The sequence below is a fragment of the Talpa occidentalis genome, unplaced genomic scaffold (genome assembly GCF_014898055.3).
Source record: "Talpa occidentalis isolate TD23 unplaced genomic scaffold, MPIMG_talOcc4v2.1 talOcc4.13, whole genome shotgun sequence".
Lineage (NCBI taxonomy): Eukaryota > Metazoa > Chordata > Mammalia > Eulipotyphla > Talpidae > Talpa > Talpa occidentalis.
Window position 1 is genome coordinate 71,330,837 of NW_023601322.1, and position 20,768 is coordinate 71,351,604.

At 39.6% G+C, this 20,768-nt stretch overlaps 1 protein-coding gene across 3 annotated transcripts in view; it reads right to left on the reverse strand.

Moving 5' to 3' along the window:
* The window catches only part of SMAD5 (SMAD family member 5), a 41,573-nt gene extending 22,728 nt beyond the window's left edge, over positions 1-18,845 (reverse strand). Inside the window, exon 1 of one of the 3 annotated variants that reach the window (XM_037509260.1) lies at positions 18,739-18,845. The gene's annotated coding sequence lies outside the window, so the exon portion shown is untranslated. Of the gene's footprint in view, positions 1-17,717; positions 18,159-18,576; positions 18,596-18,738 lie in introns of those variants that run through there. The other 2 variants (XM_054694367.1, XM_054694368.1) reach the window with 2 other exon arrangements.
* Between the last annotated feature and the right edge of the window lie 1,923 nt (positions 18,846-20,768).

Genomic DNA, 20,768 nt, shown 5'->3' on the forward strand with positions numbered 1-20,768 from the left:
AGTGAAAATTCAGCTGGCTGGATATTTATGACATTTTCTGTGTGACTTTTAAAAGTATTTTCTTGATATATAAAAAGGTAGTGTGGTCAGTTTCCTTCCTATTTTTCTCCCCATCAGCAGTTTCCCTTCTTATAATCCCTTTTATAATTATCTTTCATATCCTTCCAAAAATATTTTACACAAATACTAGCAAATACGATATATCTGTATATGTACACACACACAATTTATACATACATATTTGCTGTTTTTACATAAATAGTGGCAATCTGAAAAAAGGTGCAGAAAAACTTATGAACAATGTACCTTCAAGATCTTTCCTTAGCAATATAGTTTCCACATCTGTTCTACCACACAGAATTCCAGTTTAAAAAAAGTAATCTTGGGCCTCCCTGGTGGCCAAGGGGTTGAGCACCGCAGGAGTTCGATCCCCTGCCGGCAAGGGAGAAACCCACATGGGGGAGCAGACCTCTCCTGTCTCGCCCGCTGCTCCCCTCAGCAGTGTATTTCAGTCAGTCTGCCTGTTCTGTTCCCCACTCTGTCTCTGGTGAATCCTCTCACCCTCACATCTCTGGCCTGTACCCCAGCTCTTGTATGCATAAATAAATCTTCAAAAAAAAAAGTAATCTTAAAAGTGCATCAAACTAGGTTATTTCCCTGTTCCAAAATAATCCAGTGTCTTCCCATTACACTCAATATCCAAACTTCCTAAACTTTTTAGGAAATACATGATCTGGCCTTTGGCTTCTTCTCCAAATTTATTTCTTATATTCTCCTAGCTAACTTTGTATTTAACCACACTTTACTTCTTTCCATTTTTCAAGCACTCCAAGATGCTTTCTACCCCAAGACCGTTATACTTAACATGAATTACTCTCTTAATTAATTCAGGGGCTCAAATGTCGCCACCTGAGAAAGGCCTTTCCTAAGCACTAACCACTTTATCTAAAATAACACACCCTCCCCATCATTCTCTATCTCCTGACCCTACTCAGTTATCTTTCATGGCATTTATCCTAACACAATGTTACACTGTTGGTTTTATTTATTTCCTATTAATGTCTTCCCAATTGAAATGTAGATAGCCTCATCTTCCCTATCCACCAAGATAATCCCCTAGGCATACAACAGTACCTATTTATTAAATGAGTGAGCAAGTGGTGAATTAAAAAAAAAGTGGTCTGCGGAAACATGCATACCTTTATAAGAGCAACTGTATAAGATTTGAAACAAAAAAAGACTTATGGATATACACAGCAATAGTAAGAAAACAAAAATATGCATGGAAATGACAAATACACCAACTTCAGGATACTGAATACTGGCTACCTCTGACGAAAGGAAATGAAGAAAGAAGAGAAAAGCTTTAGCTGTGTCTTTTTTAAAACGAGATTTAAAGAAAATTTGACAAATCATCAAATGTTATTTTTTCTATGTACTTAGTTTATGAGTCAAAAAATTCACTATATTTAATTTTATAAAAAGTAGTATAAAGAAAACAAGAGGATCAGAGTCTGTCCTTTACTAGGTGTATGACATAACATGTATCATTCTTTCTAAGTTTAATAACTTCTGTAAACTCAGGATGATGGTTCCTAAGTCACTAAAATGATGTTATTAAATCTCAATCTCTCTCTCTCAATATATATATATATATATATATATACACACACATACACATACAAACATATTAGTGATGTTTAATGAGCTGGTAAATGTAATTCAAACATTAATTATGTTTATTATTCAAAGGAAGAATAGAGTGGAGACTTAAAAACTGGTTGGCTCTAGTCCCACTATAACATACACACCACTGTACTATTATACATACTTTTTGATGGAGCCCAAATCCCAGTAGCTCCGTCCATCTGTGTCTTCCAAAAGAAATCTCTATCACCCTTAACAATAAGCTCAAATCCATCCCCTTTTGAGAATAATTCCATCACCATCCAATCTAAAGAGGACAGGGTCGTTGACCAATTTATACTAGAACCTAAATAATAAAATATGACATTAATAAAAACATAACTTCCCAAATGGAGTGCAAAATTCTTTCAGGCAGAATTCCGCACTTGGCACTATTCCATGCAGGATACCACCAAACAACAGACTGTGTAGGTAGTTAATGAATGGTCACTGATTTTTCTATCAACTGTACCTTGAAATTAAAGATAAATTCAAATTTTAAACTCAAGTGACTGAGCAATGACCATTTCATTAACAGATTTAAGGACACTCAGAAAGTGGCTTTGCCAGTAGAGAAGATGGTTAACTGTGGAAAGGGTCATGACTGGAGACAAGAGATTTAGAAGAGAAAAGATGGGGAACAGATTCAATATTTTGTACAAATTGTGTTAACAAGAAAACAAGGTTTCAATAGAATGAAAAAAACAGCAAGTAAACTCCTGAATTTTAAAGAACATACACTGGTAGAAAGAGGTATTGGTAAACAAATGTTAAAAATGACATGCTTAGATTAGTACAACAGTATTGTAGAAGATCAAATACAAAGGAGAATGTAAAAAGGTGAAGAAAAGACAAATGGATTTGGTGAATGGGGATGTCATTAAACTTTAAGCAATTGGCCACAGAAAGATTAATTAGTGGGTGTTAGATCCCCAAAACTTAAGACTTAATGCTAATATTTTCTTAAAACTGGTACTGTTAATAACAGTACTTTCTAGTTTAAGAAAGAAACTTTCTAGTTTCTTAAACTAAACTGTTACAGAAAAAGTAGGGACAAATCTCGCACTAAGTTTTCAAATATGGAATGATTAAAGTTCTTAAAGTTCTTAAAGATATTTGATAGAAAATATTTCAAAAAAAAGTTTTATAACTTTTAAACTGCATGGGTAGTATGTGTAAGTAATACAAGTACTCATTATTTAAGTCAACTTACAAAGTTAAAACAGCAAACAAAATTTTTCAGAAAAATTCACTAGTGAAAAGTCAAAGACCTGATCAGGCACATCACAAAAGATCTCAAAATGGCCATTAAATAATAAAATGGGCTAATTATTATTAGATATCAAGGAAGTTTTAAAAAAGAAAACAGTGAAACATTACAAATCTATTAGAATAGGTAAACTTAAAAAAATTAAATAGTAAATGTTCATGATGATAGATACAGAAATAAAACTCATATGTTGCTAGCAGGAACATAATTTAGCCCAATCACTTTGGAATATTGTTTGACAATATCTGCTGATGCTAAAATATAGATCCCTATCACTGAGCAAATTCATTCCTAGGTATAGCCAACAAAATCAAATGCTATGTCCACCAAAAGACAAATACATGTTCATAGCAATTCTATCTGTAATAGCTCCAAATTACAGTAGAATGAGTAAATGAGTAATAAGTTCAATGGAAATAGTACAAATTAACACATGTACAACATTGATGAATCTCATAATACTGAGTAAGTCAGAATCAAAAGATTATACTAATTTGTATCACTCCATTCAAAACCTGTAACATCAGAGTCAAGAATATTAGTAAGAGGGGACAAGAAAATATCTTCTAGGAAACTACAGAAATTTTTTTGTAACTTGATGTGGGTGATGGTGACATAAATGGTTCTGTATGTATATGGTTTGTGTACTTTATTATAAGGTATATTTCAACATAAAAATCTTTAAAATTTACTAGTGAATTGGTCACTTACAGTATTAGTCTCCATTCACTAAGGTCTCCCTCACCATAACGGCTTAGACATTAAGTGTGAAACAAATTTTGGGGGGCCTCCCCTGGTGGTGCAGGCAGCTGAGCACCGCTCTGTGAAGCTGTCTGCAGCCTCTGCAGCACTGGTTCGATCCCGGCTGGCTGGAGAGGGTCCCACATGGTGCAGCAGACCTCTCCTGTTGCACCCGCTGCTCCCCTCAGCAGTGTATTTCATCAGTCTGCCTGTTCTGTTCCCAGCTCTGTCTCTGGTAAATCCTCTCACCTTCCCGCACATCTGGCCTGTACCCCGGTTCGTGTGTAAATGAATAAATAAATCTTAAAAAAAAAAAAGATAATAGTCTTTTGATGATGATGAAGATTATACCTCTAACATTTACTTTAATAAATTTTACAAAATTTATGAAAGTGATGGTTAACAGTATAGGGCTTGGGATTTAATTTTACCCTACTAGCTAGTTTACAAGCAAGTTATTTAGTCTGTTACTTTTTTTTTAAATTATTATTATTATTATTTTTTTAAGATCTTCATTTATTTATTTATACAAGCACTGGGTACAGTCAGAAGCGCGGGAGGGTGAGAGAATTCACCAGAGCCAGAGCGGGGAGCAGAGCAGGCAGAAGGACCAAAGTACACCGCTGAGGGGAGCAACAACAAAACACTTTATTTCTCCTGGCAGAGCAGACAGCACAAGCATTGGTCTATGTTTGGTTCCCTTAGTCTCTAACACCCAAGAAAGTGATGAATTAGGGCCCAGATGGATGGGCAGTGGGTTTGCACTGATGAGGAACACTGAGCCTGGGGAATTTGCCACTTTTATAATAATCAGTAAGCAAGTCTATTCTTTGTGGAGATAAAAATCATTTGACTAACCAAGGATTAACACAGACATTAAGAATATCTATACCGGGCCTCCCCGGTGGCACAGTGGTTGAGCTCTGGGCTGCAAAGCTGCCCGCAGCCTCTGCAGAGCCAGTTCAATCCCTGGCCGCAGGGCGAGGGTCCCACATGGTGCGCAGACCTCTCCTGCCGCCCGCTGCTCCCCTCAGCAGTGTACTTCGGTCCTTCTGCCTGCTCTGCTCCCCGCTCTGGCTCTGGTGAATTCTCTCACCCTCCCGCACTTCTGACTGAACCTAGTGCTTGTATAAATAAATAAATCTTAAAAAAAAAATTAAAAAAAAATCTATACCTCTCTATATATGCATGTACATATATATGTATAATTAAGGATTAAAAAAAATTAAAATTCTCTTAATGTTAACAGCAAAAATGTCAAATACAAATGATATCCTATACTACTAAATTATTTGAAATTAAATATAATTAGCCTATCTATTCTCACTTGGTTCATTCTTTGCTCATTATAAGAAAAGCATATTTACAATTTTAACATCATGTTTTCCCAAACTTGTAATTTTTTAAAATTAACGTCTCAATGAGACCTTTTATTTACAATTTAGTATGAAATGTTGGCCTGCATTTAAGTGACTCATTTTAAATGTGCTTTTTCCTGACTCAATTATCATTAGTTAGCAAAGACCTAATGTAGCATGAACTTTTCTTAATAATTGAGTAATCTTTATCAACTTCTGCTACTGTGTTGCACTGAAAATCCTATACAGAAAGCATCGACTATGGGGGTGCACTGTAATTCACTGAAGAGACAAAAGTGCAAGAATCATCTTGTAAAGTTACTTAGGTGCTTTTGGATATTGACTTTTCTAATAGAAAACAGCTATTTTAAGGATTTCAACAGCTTCCTTTCTACAAAATCAGTTACTAAAGCAAAGATAATAGTCTTTTGATGATGATGATGACAATTATACCACCATTTACTGAACACTTATTATGCACTCTTTTTTTTTTTTTTTTTTTTTTTTTTTTTTTTTGGTGGGACCCTCGCCGGTGGCCGGGGAACGAACCAGCACTGCAGAGGCTGCGGGCAGCTTTGCAGGCCAGCGCTCAACCGCTGCGCCACCAGGGGAGGCCCTATTATGCACTCTTAATGACCTTACATGTAGAGACCAAAAATCATTAAAATCTCATAACAGCTATATAAGATAAATTCCATTATTCTCACTTTACAGATGAGAAAAAGGGAAATTAAATGCAACAAGCTCATTTACAGAGAGGAAGAAATAAAAGCTGACAGCCCAGCTACAGAACCCCCACTCCTAAGCACTGCACACACTACCTCCTAAAAAGAAAGCCCAGTTAAGGAATTTTCTTCCCTTAAAGATGTTCTCTATTTTTCTCTATACCCTTCTGACTGCCCACATTCAAGGCACTACACAGTATTATAAAAGAAGATTATGTAGTAGTTCAGAGACCAGGGACAATGCAGGTCAATGTGCTCATTTTCAACTGATTTTTCATATCACTTAACATATCTCATAGCTGTGTTACCTACTTTACCTCTTTCAGTTGCAGCTATAAAAGGGCTGTTTATTACTAATATATAAAAATTTACATTTATTATAGCAGTCTTACCCAAGTCTTTCTAATTATCACTAGGCTATTTTACCCCAATTTATACTAGACATAATAATCTCAGAAATGATTTTAAAAAGCACATTTTTAAAAACATTTTCTAAAAATAAAATTTCTAATTAAATATGCTTACCTACAATCACACCATTACTATTTGCAATACTTATGTTTAGTGTGTGTGTATACATATATACACACAATATGTGTATATATACTCTTACAATTGAGGATATACCACAGTACTAGGTATTCTGCATTTGATAGTACCTCTGAATATCCTTTTTCTCCTGTAAGCTTGACTATAGAATATATCATATTAAAAATAAAAAGTTGGTCCACAAGTTGACATAAAAGCATCAAAATGCCTGGGATAAAGCTATAGATTTTTTACTATTGCTACATAAATCCCTGGTTATAAAAGGATTTCTCATAACGCATACAAAAAAAAAAAACCAGAAACAGACACTATACTTCAGATTAGTATATGCTATGGGAGTCACAAGTGAACTTATCATACCTTTGAAAACAAAAGCAGAACTACGTTTCTTGTAACCCAAAAGCTTAATTTTGAATAGCTTATTGAAAAGCCAGCTATGTTTTTCATGCCTCATCTGTCCTACACTAAAATAAAACAGGTTTAGGGCGGGAGGGGAAGGATTGGGGTCAGAATGGGGCGTTTGCAATTGTATGGGGAATATAAAAATAAAATTTATTATTTAAAAAATAAATAAATAAATAAAACAGGTTTAGAAACACTGAAACTCATCTTCAATTCTATCAGCTGATTGTGTACATAGCCATCCGTAGTACTTTCCTATATATTATCTCTAAAGCTAGTAATAAAGAATAATCCCAAAAGGCTATACTCAATAATTTCAATCCTGAAAGGTTCCAGATTGCTGGCAGTTAGACTGGGTCCTCTCTACTCCCTTCTCCCTTTCTACAACACCTTCAGGGTTTACTGATGCATAAAAACACATAACCAGGGTTAAGTCAGACTTACAGTCTTAATTATACGGCACATATTTACTGAGTGTACCTAAAAAGGGCAAGTCACTAAGCTAAATGCTAAAGGGTTAAAAGGTAAAGTTAGAGTCTGGAGCTAATTTAAAGAACTGCAAATTAATAACTAAGATGTCCCCATCCACATTGACGGTAAGCCATGGACAATGGCATGTGCCCCAAGTATGTACAGACTGCTAAAAGGCATTCAGGGCTAGCCCCTTGGGGAGGAAAGTGGGAAGGAACAAGAAACATCAAGTGACTATATCTTAAACATAAAAATTAGAGAACATGAAGACATAAAAGTAGTTTTTACCTGCCTGGATGGGAAAATACTATAGTCCAATTCACAGGATTTTAGGTGTGAGAACAAGTGAGCTGGACTAAAAATGTGCAATAAGGCTAATCTACCCAGGGATATTATTAACATTGTAACACACAAAGGCACCAGGGTTTTGTTTTTTTTTTTTTAAAGATTTATTTATTGATTTATACAAACACTGGGTACAGTCAGAAGCGCAGGAGGGTGAGAGAATTCACCAGAGCCAGAGCGGGGAACAGAACAGGCAGACTGATGAAATACACTGCTGAGGGGAACAGTGGGCACAGCAGAGGTCTGTCCCACCATGTGGGACCCTCGCCGGTGGCCAGGGATCGAACTGGTGCTACAGAGGCTGCAGGCAGCTTCGCAGCCCAATGCTCAACCGCTGTGCCACCAGGGGAGGCCCAAGGCACCAGGTTTTTTAAAAATTATTTTTATTGAGGTGACCATGGTTTACAAGGAAACTAGGTTTGAAATCTAATAAAACCTGGGTTCAAATTCTGAATCTAAAATTTAGATATAATCTCTACTATTCTGTATAATGTTATCAGTTCTGAGAATTAAATGAGATGAACACTTTACTCAGTGTCTGGCACAGTGCAGACTCAGTAAAAAGGTGCTATAATAATCATGAAAACCTTTCCAAATAGGCTAGAGATTTTAAATATACATCTGGGCTACTTTATTTCAATAAATACAGAGTGTATCCAACTTAAGCAGTACCATTAGTTTATAAAATCTGAAGAAAGAAAAAGCTGCAAAGTAAAACTAATACAGAATGCTTTCTTCCTAATCTTTTTTTTAATCACAATATCATCTTTCTTCCATCAAGACTATATGTCTGAAAGGTGCTGCACTATTATTCCAGGAATGTCATTTAATTCCAGGCCATTCTGCAAGTATCCATACTGCACTTGTCTGACCTCCCCAAGAGCGTGTAAATGGAAGGATAGCAATAGAAACAGAGTTCAAGCGCATGCAATGGTAAGTGTATCAAAAGTGACACCTCATCAAAAGCAATATTCAGATGCCATTGATTATAACACATTTCAATTTCAAAGACGTTATGAGACCAAAAAAAAAAAAAAGGAAAAAAGGAAAAAAACACACCAGAAAAACCCCCCACACATCTAAGAAAAAACAAGGTAGATTTTTCTTTTCTCCTTTCCTAAGGGCCTTGCTTCTGTTCCCCCTCACTTCCCACCAGTATCTGCTACTCTCCCTTGTCTTTTGTTCTTTGCTTTTGACTCCTGTCCTTTCTTTCCTCCTCGGTCTTCATTCCTCATTGCTTCTCCCATAACCCTCAGTGTTGATTTTGAAGAAGCTTGCCTATTACCTAATCATGTGTAAGCTATCTAATGAAAATGAACTTTTCTTCCATCTTCAAAAGACCCAATTAGTGGTGTGTGTAATTTATATCTCTGGTACTGTCATGTGCTCCAGGGTGCTCTACCTCTAATTTCTCTTTTTAGTACAGGGTAGATGTATTGGACAGCCCAGATATGTGAGAGAAAGTTCTAAATAAAAAACTGCCTTCTGAGGGGATTCTTTTTGTGCTTCTGCCATCCTCACTCTGGGCGACCTTAAGACATTAAAGTGATCCTAAAATTAGCCATTTGGAATAATACATATTTGATGTTATTTTTAAGGGATAATATATTTAGTTCCTAGGAAAATAAAAATCTCAGTAGACTTCAAAAAATTTAAATCACAGAGTTATTTTCTTGTATAGTATACCATAAGAACTATTTCAAGTTATTATTTATATATGGTAAAGTCTTTTTTCAATAGAAAAATCTGAGATGGAAGACAAATTTTGTTTTCTTTTTATGTCCTTACAGACCCTATACTAAACCAACCTTTGAGAAGCTACAAGTAGAATTGTGTCTTTTCCTTCTAAGTCTTATTATAATAATGCATAGGGATTAACCAAGAAGTTAATCAAACATTAAATACAAAGTAAACCATGCCCAAGATGTCGTTTGGGGAGTTTTGATTTCTAACTGAAAAGCAGAAAATCCTCCAGAATCTAAATCCCACTAGGAAGCATATAGGACAATCTGTTGGGTGAGACAGTCAATTCTCATCAATATTGCAGTTTTTTTTTTTAAAGATTTGTTTTTGCATACAAGAGCAGGGGTATAGCCCTGAGGTGTGGGGGGTGAGAGGATTCACCAGAGACAGAGTGGGAGCAGAACAGGTGGACTGACTGAAATACACTGCTGAGGGGAGCAGTGGGCAAGACAGGAGAGGTCTACTGGGTCATGTGGGTTAGCTCCCTGGCCAGGGATCGAACTTGTGCTGCAGTGGCTGCCGATAGCTTCATAGTGCTGGACTTTACCCCTTGTGCCACCAGAAAAGCCCCTCAATATTGCAGTTTAAATGAGTATAACTAAATCTAGAGATCAAGTACTTTTCAAATTTAAAACTATTTAAGAAATCAAATAGAACAGAAAGGAGGGGAACTGTCCCAATATAACTGGAAAACAGGGTAGAAAGAAGGGGGAAAGATTATATATTTATGAATTTCATTGCTTAAGAAGTAACTAACTTAAGAAGATAGCTACTTGCTTGCTACAAGTAGCTAGTGACCAAAAATGAAAGACAGCTAACCCACATGGCGCGGCAGACCTCCCATGTCTTGCCTGCTGCTCCCCTCAGCAGTGTATTTCAGTCCATCTGCCTGTTCTGCTCCCCACTCTGTCTCTGGTGAATCTTCTCACCCTCCTGCGTATCTGGCCTGTACCACGGTTCTTGTATAAATAAAATAAATCTTTAAAAAAATAAAAATAAATAAAAATGAAAGTATGTACACAAAAATCCCTAGCTTAGACAAGGTTTCCTGACCCTCACCACAACACATACATACTCTGTACCCAGGTGAAAAAAAAGCCTTAAGGGTGAAAGGTGGGTAACTACTCAACATATGAGTGTAAATTAAGATCCAAATAGGAAGATAACAATCTATACTTCACAGGCCAGTTGTTAACAAAGGACAAGAATGAGGGAAAACAAGTATCATTAAGTCAAATGAGGGGAGCTGCTGGGAGGAGACAATTATTAATAGTAAGTTTGTGAAGCAAAAGGGAAAGGCATCCTACAAAATAAATGCCAGAGGGAAGACTGAATCTAAGGTTAAGGAGTCAGGCTGCTAGAAGTAATCCTGTGTGTAGTGTAGAGTTCCAGCTAAGAAAATATGTTCAAAGAGACATTTCAATAAAGAAATGGCAACAGGACATAACCAAGTAAGACTCTAGGTGGAAGCAGAGAGAGTAGGTGGGAAAACACAGTGATAATCCAATTATGAGAGGCAGACAATCACTAGGGCAGTGGTACACAGATCAGGGTAAGTGCTGGTAGTAGAGACAGAAAAGGAAGAAATATGAGGGGCATTACAAATAAACAATCAATAGGACTTGGAGGTCACAAAGAATATAAATAGGAGCAAGAAACATAAAGGCTTGAAAGCTAAAAAGAATAAAGTCATCACTCACCTAAAAGGGGTTCAGAACTTCAGTTGCAAACAAGAAGGTGACAGTGGAATAAGCACATCCACACAGATGTGAAACTGAAGTGAGAGAGAGAGAGAGAGAGAGAGAGAGAGAGAGAGAGAGAAGATGGACATGTAGACGAGGAGGGCATATGAACAGGAGTAAGAGGTAAATTCACAAACTGACTAATGAGCATAGACATTTGATCTATTCAAACTCCAGTGTGTACCTAAAAGCCAGTGTTTGGAACTCAGACTTAAAAGGCAACATCTGTAATCTCAAGTATCTTAACGTGTAATAGAAAATAAGAGAATGCACTATGAAGAGCTTCATATGCTGGTTAGCGCATCACTTAGTTTAACTCTAGATTCATTTCCATATGACAACCAACAAAGACAGGCACTGAAACAGCAAACAATCTGTACTATGAGCACAGACAGGAAGGATGCATGCTACTCCTTACATAAGAACATAGAGGGCCTCAGACAGTAACTATGAAACCATAATTTGCTATTTTCTTGGCCTTTTATAGTTTACCTCTAGTTCATGAAGACCAGACTAGGTGACCCTTTTATTGAAATATTTTGTCACTTCTCAGAGAAAATTTTCTAGATAATAAAAACTTATTATCTAGAAAATTCAGGCTAATAAGACTTGGATACCCTGTCTGTTAGGTTCCCTGAAATTCTTCCCCAAAATTCCAACTACTAAGTGAAAAATTGCACAGAACAGTAACTTGGATGTCCAAACAAATGTAGCAGTGCATCAGCCCAAAACAAATCTTGTAAAATACATTACAAAAGAAAGTTATCACTTTTAAAACACACACACACACACCCTTACTTCTGTTTCAGTTCAAGCATCCCTTCTTCAGGGATGGTTTCTCAGATGGTCGTTTCCAGATCAAGCCCCATAAAAAGGTGAATTCCCTGAGGAGCTGTCTGTTTTCACTCATCACTATAAGCCGAGTGACACATGTGCAATAAATATTTGATTAATACAAAGAATATGCATAAGGAGCTCTTATAAGGATATCAGCTGTGATGGTGGGTGGGGGATTTGGGGTACTTTTAATTTTCCACTTCTTATAATTCTGTACTTCTTACACATGTTTTTCGTATACTCTGGGGTAAAAAAAAAAAAAGTCAAAACCTAAGTGAAGCCTACCTTAGTCATTAAAATCCTTCTTAAAGAGAGGATTTACATTACAAGAGTCATTCATATTTCAAAAGAATTCCTTCTGATATCTTTTCAAGGTTATTTAAATATGGAGGCTAATACTGAAGAAAAATCTATCAGAAACTAGGAAGAAATGCCTTCTACTCCAAATAAATACTGGTAAGAATTAATTCTTCAGAAATAGTTCTCTTCTTTTGGGGAGTATCATTTGTGCCTCAGAAATTTTACAAATACCATTCTCTGCCTGAATGACATTCTTCAAGCCTAAACCACTAATTTCTAGCATCATTCAGAGTTTAACTTTAGTTATCATGCCAAGTGACCTTCCCTGATTACCGAGATAAACCCTATATCAAGTTGGTTTCCCCTAATCTCTAAGCCAATACAAAGTCATTTATTCTACTATATTAATTTGTGATTATTTGCTGGCTAACTTGAGTTCTGTCTGTCCCAATAGAATCCAATCTTAACGAAATAATGCTGAACATATTGAGAGAACTTGTTAAATTCAAATTATTTGTTCAAAAGTATATTTATCAAGGTAGCATTTATCAAGATAGCTGAGAAAACAGAAAGTGAATAAAAGGGACCTAAACCTCTGCCCACGTGTAACTTACATTCAAGAAGAGGCAGACCAACAAAAGTACAGAAATAATATAGCTTGTCACCTAAAAGGTGTTATGGAGAAAAATAATGCAGGGGAAGGTGGATGAGGAGTGCCTTCAGAGAAGTATAATTTGAAATTGGGTGAAGGTGCCAAACCATTAAAAGAAAAGGTAACAGACAATGCAAAGATTCTGAGATGGGAGCATGCCTAGCACACTCCAGGAGCTCCAAGATGACTGTAGTCTGAGAATAAGGTGAACAAGGAAAGGAAAATAAGGAATGGGGTCAAATAAGAAAGCAAGCCAGATTATCTGTGATGGAAATAAGGACTTTGGCCTTTCCTGTAAGTGAAATGTGGACCCATTTAAGAGTCCTGAATGGAGATGTAACATTTTCTGATTTATTAAAGAATTATTCTTCCCCAGAAAGACACTGTTCATGCCCAGACTTCAGAGGTAAAGTTACAGAAATAACTTTTACTTTCTGCTCCAGTATCTGTTTAACTGCTTCAATCCAAAATAAAAGTCAAGCAAACCAATCCCAAAATTGTACCCAACACTGTTAACCAAAACAAAATCTTCTGAGGACAGCAATGCCTGCAAACAAATGGCCATATGGGTCAAAATCCACCATCACTTAAACCAAACATGAGTAAAAGAATTACAGATGAGGGTTTTAGAGAGAGAGAGTCCTTATAACCATCCCACAAAATTCTGATTCATTAGGTTTGAGAGTAAAGTCCTACCACCCACAATTTTAACAAGAGTGTCAGGTTATGTAGTAGGTTTGAGAACCAAGGACCCAAAATGAAGAAAGTCAATTGTCTATAATTACATCCAAGGGTAACTTTTTAAATTGAGGTAATTCTGGTTTACATCATTGTTTGTATTTTATGAGTACAGGAAACCTTTGGGTGTTTTTGCCATTCCAAGGGTAACTTTTTTGTTGGTAAGGGTTAAGTTTTAAAATATCTTACTCTTGTAGTTCTAATATTAATAGTATCATAAAGTATCACCAAGATAGACAGAGACAACCACTGTCAAGCCAATTCTAGATCCAGGTATTCAATTACTACAGAACATGTAAGCCACATCCATGACAGCAGAAGAGAACAAAACCAAAAGCAAATCTGTCCACCGTTCTCCTAGCTTTAGAAATCCTATTCTTCATGGGAACATCTAGGAAGAGGGGATACAATCACATGAACAACAAAATCATTTCCCTGGAGGATTTCTTCAGGAGCTGAATTCATGATTCTAGACATTCTCACAACACACTCTTCCTGCCGAGCTATCTTAGTGCCCACACAAGCCTCTACTTTTTTTTATCTCCCACATCCAGACTTATGTTTCCCAGTTTTTAATCACTCTTTAAACTTCACCTGTTCCTCTAAGTCCTCTAATTAAGCAAAGCCTGATCTAGATGCATCACTCACTCCCATAGAGCCTGCGAGAGCCCCCACATTACTACCAGATGTGTATGAGTATACCTGTATAGGCTTGCAGGTCAGGAATAGACACAGAACCAGTCTCTCTTTATAGTGCTTTTCTTTAAATTATAAAATCGACAGGGGCAGATTCCAAATGACTACCTTATAAAGTGTTATCTGGTGTACACAACATACATGCCAGTGCTTTATTGAAGATGTTCTTCAGATCCTGCTTGTGCACCCCAGAGTCCAATCACCCGCTTAGAAGAAAAAGGAGGAAACATCACTCCACGTACCTTTTCAGCTGTAGTGAGCTGTCATTTAATTTACACTTCCAAAGACAAAAAGTAGAAATGGCCAGTGTGTTAAGTAGTCACTCAATTACGTGGGCAGAAAAGACATGAGTAAAGGGTAAGAAAACAAAAGACAAGGCTTTGAAATATTTCCACAGTACCCCCTCGTCCTGGGAACACACAAACCAGAATAACTAGCTCTCAATTTATACAGCGCACCAGATAGGATGCTAGGCAGATCCTAACACATCATGAAAACAAAACTGAACAAAACAAAACATGCCTTGAAAGCACCAGGTATATTCTGAGATCATAGTTAAATCTGAAAAGTGTAAGACTCCTCCCAGGACTCCAGTTACCACGCTCTGAAAAAGGTGGTAAGGGGACAGTAGCTATTTCTTCCTATTATGTTCAGCAATTACAAAACACGTATATGGAAATCAAAAGGAAAACTCTAGCTAAAAACTCACAACAGACCAAACTATGTCTATATATACGTTTTATATATATATGTAAGTATGCAGATATATATGTATAATATTCGTTACAGGCAGAGACCAGTGTAGCAAAGATTGCAACAACAAAACCTCTTTACAACTAGCTTCCAAAAGTGAATTACAATTATATTGATAGTACTGCACACACAGAACTATCTAATTAAGAATTCTTCTAAAATATTATCATAATCAAGTTAGGAGACAGTAAAAGCCGGGGGGCGGGGGCGGGGAGTTACTGTAACCACCTCTGTTAAAATGGGACTAAAAATCTTTCCACCTACATGCTGGGGACCAAAAAAATCAAAACTAAAGAGTCCAGAACTCATTATTATTTACAAAAAATCTAACAAGTCTGCAATTACGCCATCTTTTCAAAGTCGTAAAACAACAGAACTGTTAGAATATGAAGGTGACCGATGATATTGGGAAAGGAGCTTGTCCTAATAATTTAGCTTCTAAAAATTCCTGGGAAAAAGTTTCATAACTTAGCCTTCTATTTAGTAAATATACCTCTCAGATTCAGAATTGTAGAAAATGGACGGGATGACCCGGCACTGAACATTTCAATTACTAGTATTCTGTTAACTTTGGAAGTGGAAACACAAGACATACAGCGGCACAGACAGTGGGATCACTCACCATCTTCTTTCGTGTGAGAGCACCCTATCTCTGTGCAGTTTTTTGGGAGTCCTGCCCTCCCAACATACTCTTTTCTATAATATCCACACTGGTGGAGACAAGAATAACCGTCAGGCTGCTACTATTCCTTATAAAAGGAAATCCTCAATGCCTTTGACCTTACATGTAGACTGGCAAACCCAAAGGATAGAAGGTACCTGTAACATTTAAAGAAATCAACTATTTTGGTGTTTGTGTGAGTGTGTGCTTAATGGGAAACACAAATAAGATCGAGACGAGGAACATATATCCCCTAGAAAAAGAGAACAGGGAAGACTGATAAACCAGGGGCATAAAGTCAGCTAGATCCTAATGTGTACTAAAGTCAGCTCTGAAATTCACCCAAATGTGTGGCTCCCTGCCTAAACCAACATATACATCTGGTAATAATAAACAGTGATAAGTCATAAACAAAAAGGGCTTTTCTTATTTCAAAGACTCTACAAACTACTGGCAACATTAAAATTTACATAAAACACAATCAAACAATAGGTGTGAAAACAGTGTTTCAGATAGTATTTCAACTGACATTACTAAGAAAAGAAAAACTGTTAATGTTTTACTGCCTAGCCTCAAAACACTAAGAAGCCTGAATCTTTGATTTGACCAAGTGGCAAATCTGTTTTCAGCAGAAAGAAAAAACACACTGCCTCTGTTGAACGCAAAGGACAAAAAAGAACATCACTGCAAATCGTAATGTTTGGGTTCATGATGAAAACAGGAAACAGACAGGCTGCCCAGGTATAATTATGGTTATAGTCCAATGTGCCTTCAGGTTCAGCCAAGAATGAAAACCTAGTGAAAAGAGTAAGCAGAATTTATTTGCCTCTACCTTGCTACAGAAGGCAACTTTAATAATACTCTCAGCAACACGTTACATAACCAACAGTAAACAACAATCTGATTCAAACCTCATTAGTAACAACATTCTGCCACTGTCTCCCACTGAACTTAATAGCTGACTTTGCCAGAGGGGAAAGAAATGCAACACATTATCAATCTACCCATTTCTGTGGCGCCATCACTGGGAACTAGACAGGTAGATAATACCACAAGTCTCTCAGAATCTACCAAAAAAAAAAAAAACAAATTTCCCAGTTCATTGATCTCAGGAAGACCAAGTGAGAAGACTCACCTAATTTTTACTATTTAAACTATGATCTGAAAGGAATGACAAGTAAGTGACCACTGGATTTTTGCAACAAAGATAACAGCGTGAAAAGGCAAGACACACTGATAAAGGGAGCAGCAATGAAGAGAGGGAAGGGATGTTGGATGCTTTTAAGAAAATGATGAGAACAATAGAAAACAAAAATTATGTTAAAAATCTAAACATAACATTTCCAATCTTTATGAAGTTTACCTCCTGTTAAATGGTTTCTTATGAGTTGTTTTATAATCTTGGAACCTCTGGGATTTTTTTCTAAGAGGAAAAAAGTACTAGGAAAGACAATGATTTGTTGAGATCTGTAATTCCTTACTGAATTTGGAACATACAAGCCTCATATATGTGCCACGGTCACACCCCATCTAGGTACTGTTTTCCCCACAACAGACACTAAGGAATTGGTATCTAGCAGAAACTTTAAACTACTTGGAATGTTACTAAATCTACTGGGACTATGGTTTTCCACCTTTCAGACTTTGAAATTTAAATTAAAAACTAATTCACTCAGGGCAATTCAGGTACTCTAAGAAAATTCAGGTACTCCTGAAAAGAATTTAAAACACAACAACTCCAGTACCCTTTCTTCTCAACTTCAGTGAGGCCAAGCCACACTCTCCACCTAACCAGTCTTTGTTGCTAGATAAGAACACTTTGGTAGTGCTAGGCAACAGGCATGATGTGACAAACCCAACCAGACTTCAAAACTTTTTCCACAGAAAGATAAGGTAAACAAGATATACTTAGCACCACACCCATTTAAATGCCCAAGCAGCCAAGAATGTTCCCCCACACACACCCCCCCAGACCTCCAGCTGGTCAGGAAACAATGTCACTATAATCAAGATAGAGATCTGGCCCAGGGTGTTCAGGCATTCTTCACCTCCAGGTTGGCCTATAGCTCCATTCTCCAATGCCATCCAAACCAGAATTTTGTTAGAAGTGGGCAGACGTCCAAATACCCGACTCTCCTCGCCCGGGTTTTTTGCAACCAAAATCTGTTTTGGCTACTGAGCATGCTCCGACTTAAGACAGGCGCCACATGGGAGTTTTCAAAGCTTAGGCTCCAAACTCCACGTAGTAACAGCAGCTGAAGAAAGGGAGAGAGGGGAACGGGAGGGGGCAGAGGAGAGGCCGGGACATGAATCTGAGTAGAGATAACGAAGTGAGAAACTCGGGAAGGGGATGAATATACGGAGCAGGCGAACAGCCACTGCTTGGCACTCTCTCTGCAGCAATGCAGAAGTTAGCTGAAGTAAAAGAATCTCTGCAATGGTGCAAACTGGCAGCGCCAGAGCTGGAAACCAGCTCTAACTACCAGCTGAGCGCAGCAACAGGTCACACCCGCCCGATGCAACTCCCCCCGGCAAGCGTGGATCCTCATCTTCGAGACACAAAGCCAAGGCGGCACGGATTCCTCAGGCCATTGGACAGCGTCGCAGAGCAGCAGCCTCGGCGCCCGGCCGAGCACTACAAAGCGACCCGGGGGGTGTACACCGAGGGCGGTTCTTAGACGGGGTGCAGCAAACCGCTCCTCGGGACAGAAAGCGGGGCCGGGGATCCCCTGCCGGCGCCCCGAGCAACTCCCTGCACAGCCCGGGCGCTGAGGCGGCGCCGGGACCAGCGCCAGCCTCCGCCCCGCCTCAGGACGCCCCCGGCCGCAGGCTCGGCCTCCGCGGCCGGACGGGCTGCACCGTCCCCGCCCGCCCGCCCGGACCCCGCCAGGCCCGGCCTCGGCCTACCTCCCGCCCCGCAGGCCCGGGCGGTTTCCGCCCCGCTCGCGGCCGAACGCCCCCGCCTCGCCCCGCGTCCGGCCGCTAGGGCCCGAGGGGAGCCGCGTCCGGGCGGCCCGCAGCCCCGGGCCCCGCTCGCCCGGCCCACCCGGGGGCCCCACACGCACTCACCCGCCGGCTGGGCGCGCTCTCCCGGCGCCGGCGCCGCGCGTCCCCTCGGTGTAACTTTATTAGCAGCTCGGCCGCGGGACACGCGCACGGCGCCCGCTCGCCCAGGACCCGGATGAGGGAGGGAAGGAGCCAGGGAGGACGCCTGCTGCGGCGGCGCATGCGCACAGAGGCCGGCTGACCGCTGCGGGACGCAGGGAAAGGCCGCCGCCCCGGCGGCTGAAGGAAGCGGCCGCGCTTGGCTCCGCGCCGCCAAACCCGGCTTCCCCTCAGCCGGCGGCTTCTCGCGTCTCTGGCTACTGTGGTGGTGGGGGCGGGCAGACTCCCTTGGGAGTCTGCCCGCCCCCACCACCACAGTAGCCTCCACTAGTCGAGTAAATCCACGTTATAATATAATAATTTGCCCTCGACATGGACAGTTGGAGATTTTCTGAGTCGTACAGAAAGTGTAAATAAAGACATCTTCGGATACAACTTTGCTACTTTTAGTGACTTGTAATATAAATCTCAGGGAAGAGAGTGCTCTATGGAAGAGCTTCAGAACACACTTAGGAACTTGTTACAGCTTCTTGCTAGATGCAGCCCACAACCCTCTTCACTTGGAGTCTCCCCTGTCCCCCCACCTTTCTTGCAGGCCCAGGGGCATGTAGTGAGCTCAGGACTTCAGAGCCCCCCCCTCTCCGGACCCTCCCCCCACCCCACACACACACACACCCCCACCTCATCCCGCTTGCCAAGTCCGGGAGACAAGTCTGTGTGTGAATAGAGAGACCAACTCCAGTTCCCAATATATGAGAGAGACCTACTCCAGTTCCCAGTTTACTTACCAACTCCAGTTCTCAGTTTACAGTTCCAGTTTACGTTGACATTTCAATACTGGGGTTCCACTGCTTCACAATAGGTATCCTTTTAAAGTCAATTAAATAAAAATCAAAATTAGAGTGATTTTCAAATTTTCTCCAATACCCTAAGCCAATTGATCCGGAAATCCTACCAACTCTACCTTCAAAACAGACCCCAAATCTGACTGTTTCTTTTTTTTTTTTTTTTAGATTTTTTTTTTTTTTAATAGAGGCATGTTTTTCTTTATTTATTTGTTTGCTTGTTTGTTTTGTTTATACATGCACTGGGTACGGTCAGAAGCGCGGGAGGGTGAGAGAATTCACCAGAGCCAGAGCGAGGGGCAGAGCAGGCAGAAGGACCGAAGTACACTGCTGAGGGGAGCAGCGGGCGGCAGGAGAGGTCTGCGCGCCATGTGGGACCCTCCTCCGGTGGCCGGGGAGCGGCCGGGGATTGAACCCGGCAGGAGAGGTCTGCGCGCCATGTGGGACCCTCCTCCGGTGGCCGGGGAGCGGCCGGGGATTGAACCGGCACCACAGAGGCCGCCGGCAGCTTCGCAACCCAGCGCTCTACCACTGCGCCACCGGGGAGGCCCTCTGACTGTTTCTTATCACTGCCATTGCTATTTCCTTGGCCTGACCTGGGGTCATCACATCTAACACACAAATGGGTAGCTGCTATTTTGCTCCAGGCTCCAGAGGTTTCCTTCCACAAAGAAGAAACTAAGTAAATGTTGCAGAAGTCTCTGAATTAGGGGTGGTCCTCTTAAATAGGCAGTGGTGAAGAACTAGAGAGCCTGCTCTGACCAAAGAGGGCAGCTGCTGTTCCACTCCAGTCAACTGTCACCAGACCAGGGGAAATGTGGGAATAAGGGCCAATTATGGCAGATCTTCTAATTTTTCAAAAATAGATTTTGCATTAAATTCTGGATTTTAATGCAAAAATCTCAACTACATAGTTTAGTGATTTTTCTTTAATTCTTTCCTTCTCTCTTTTTCTCACTTTCTTAGACATTCAGGAGGCCAACCCTATATAAGCCAAGCAAAACAAATCCGTGATCCCAATTTAGCCTGGTGGCCATCAGTTTGGAATCTCAGGTCTACATCTTAAACCTCTTTACTACATCATAAACTTTGTGAAAGTAAAGTCTGTGTACTTTAACTCTTTGTCACACTCACTGATTATTTGTTGTT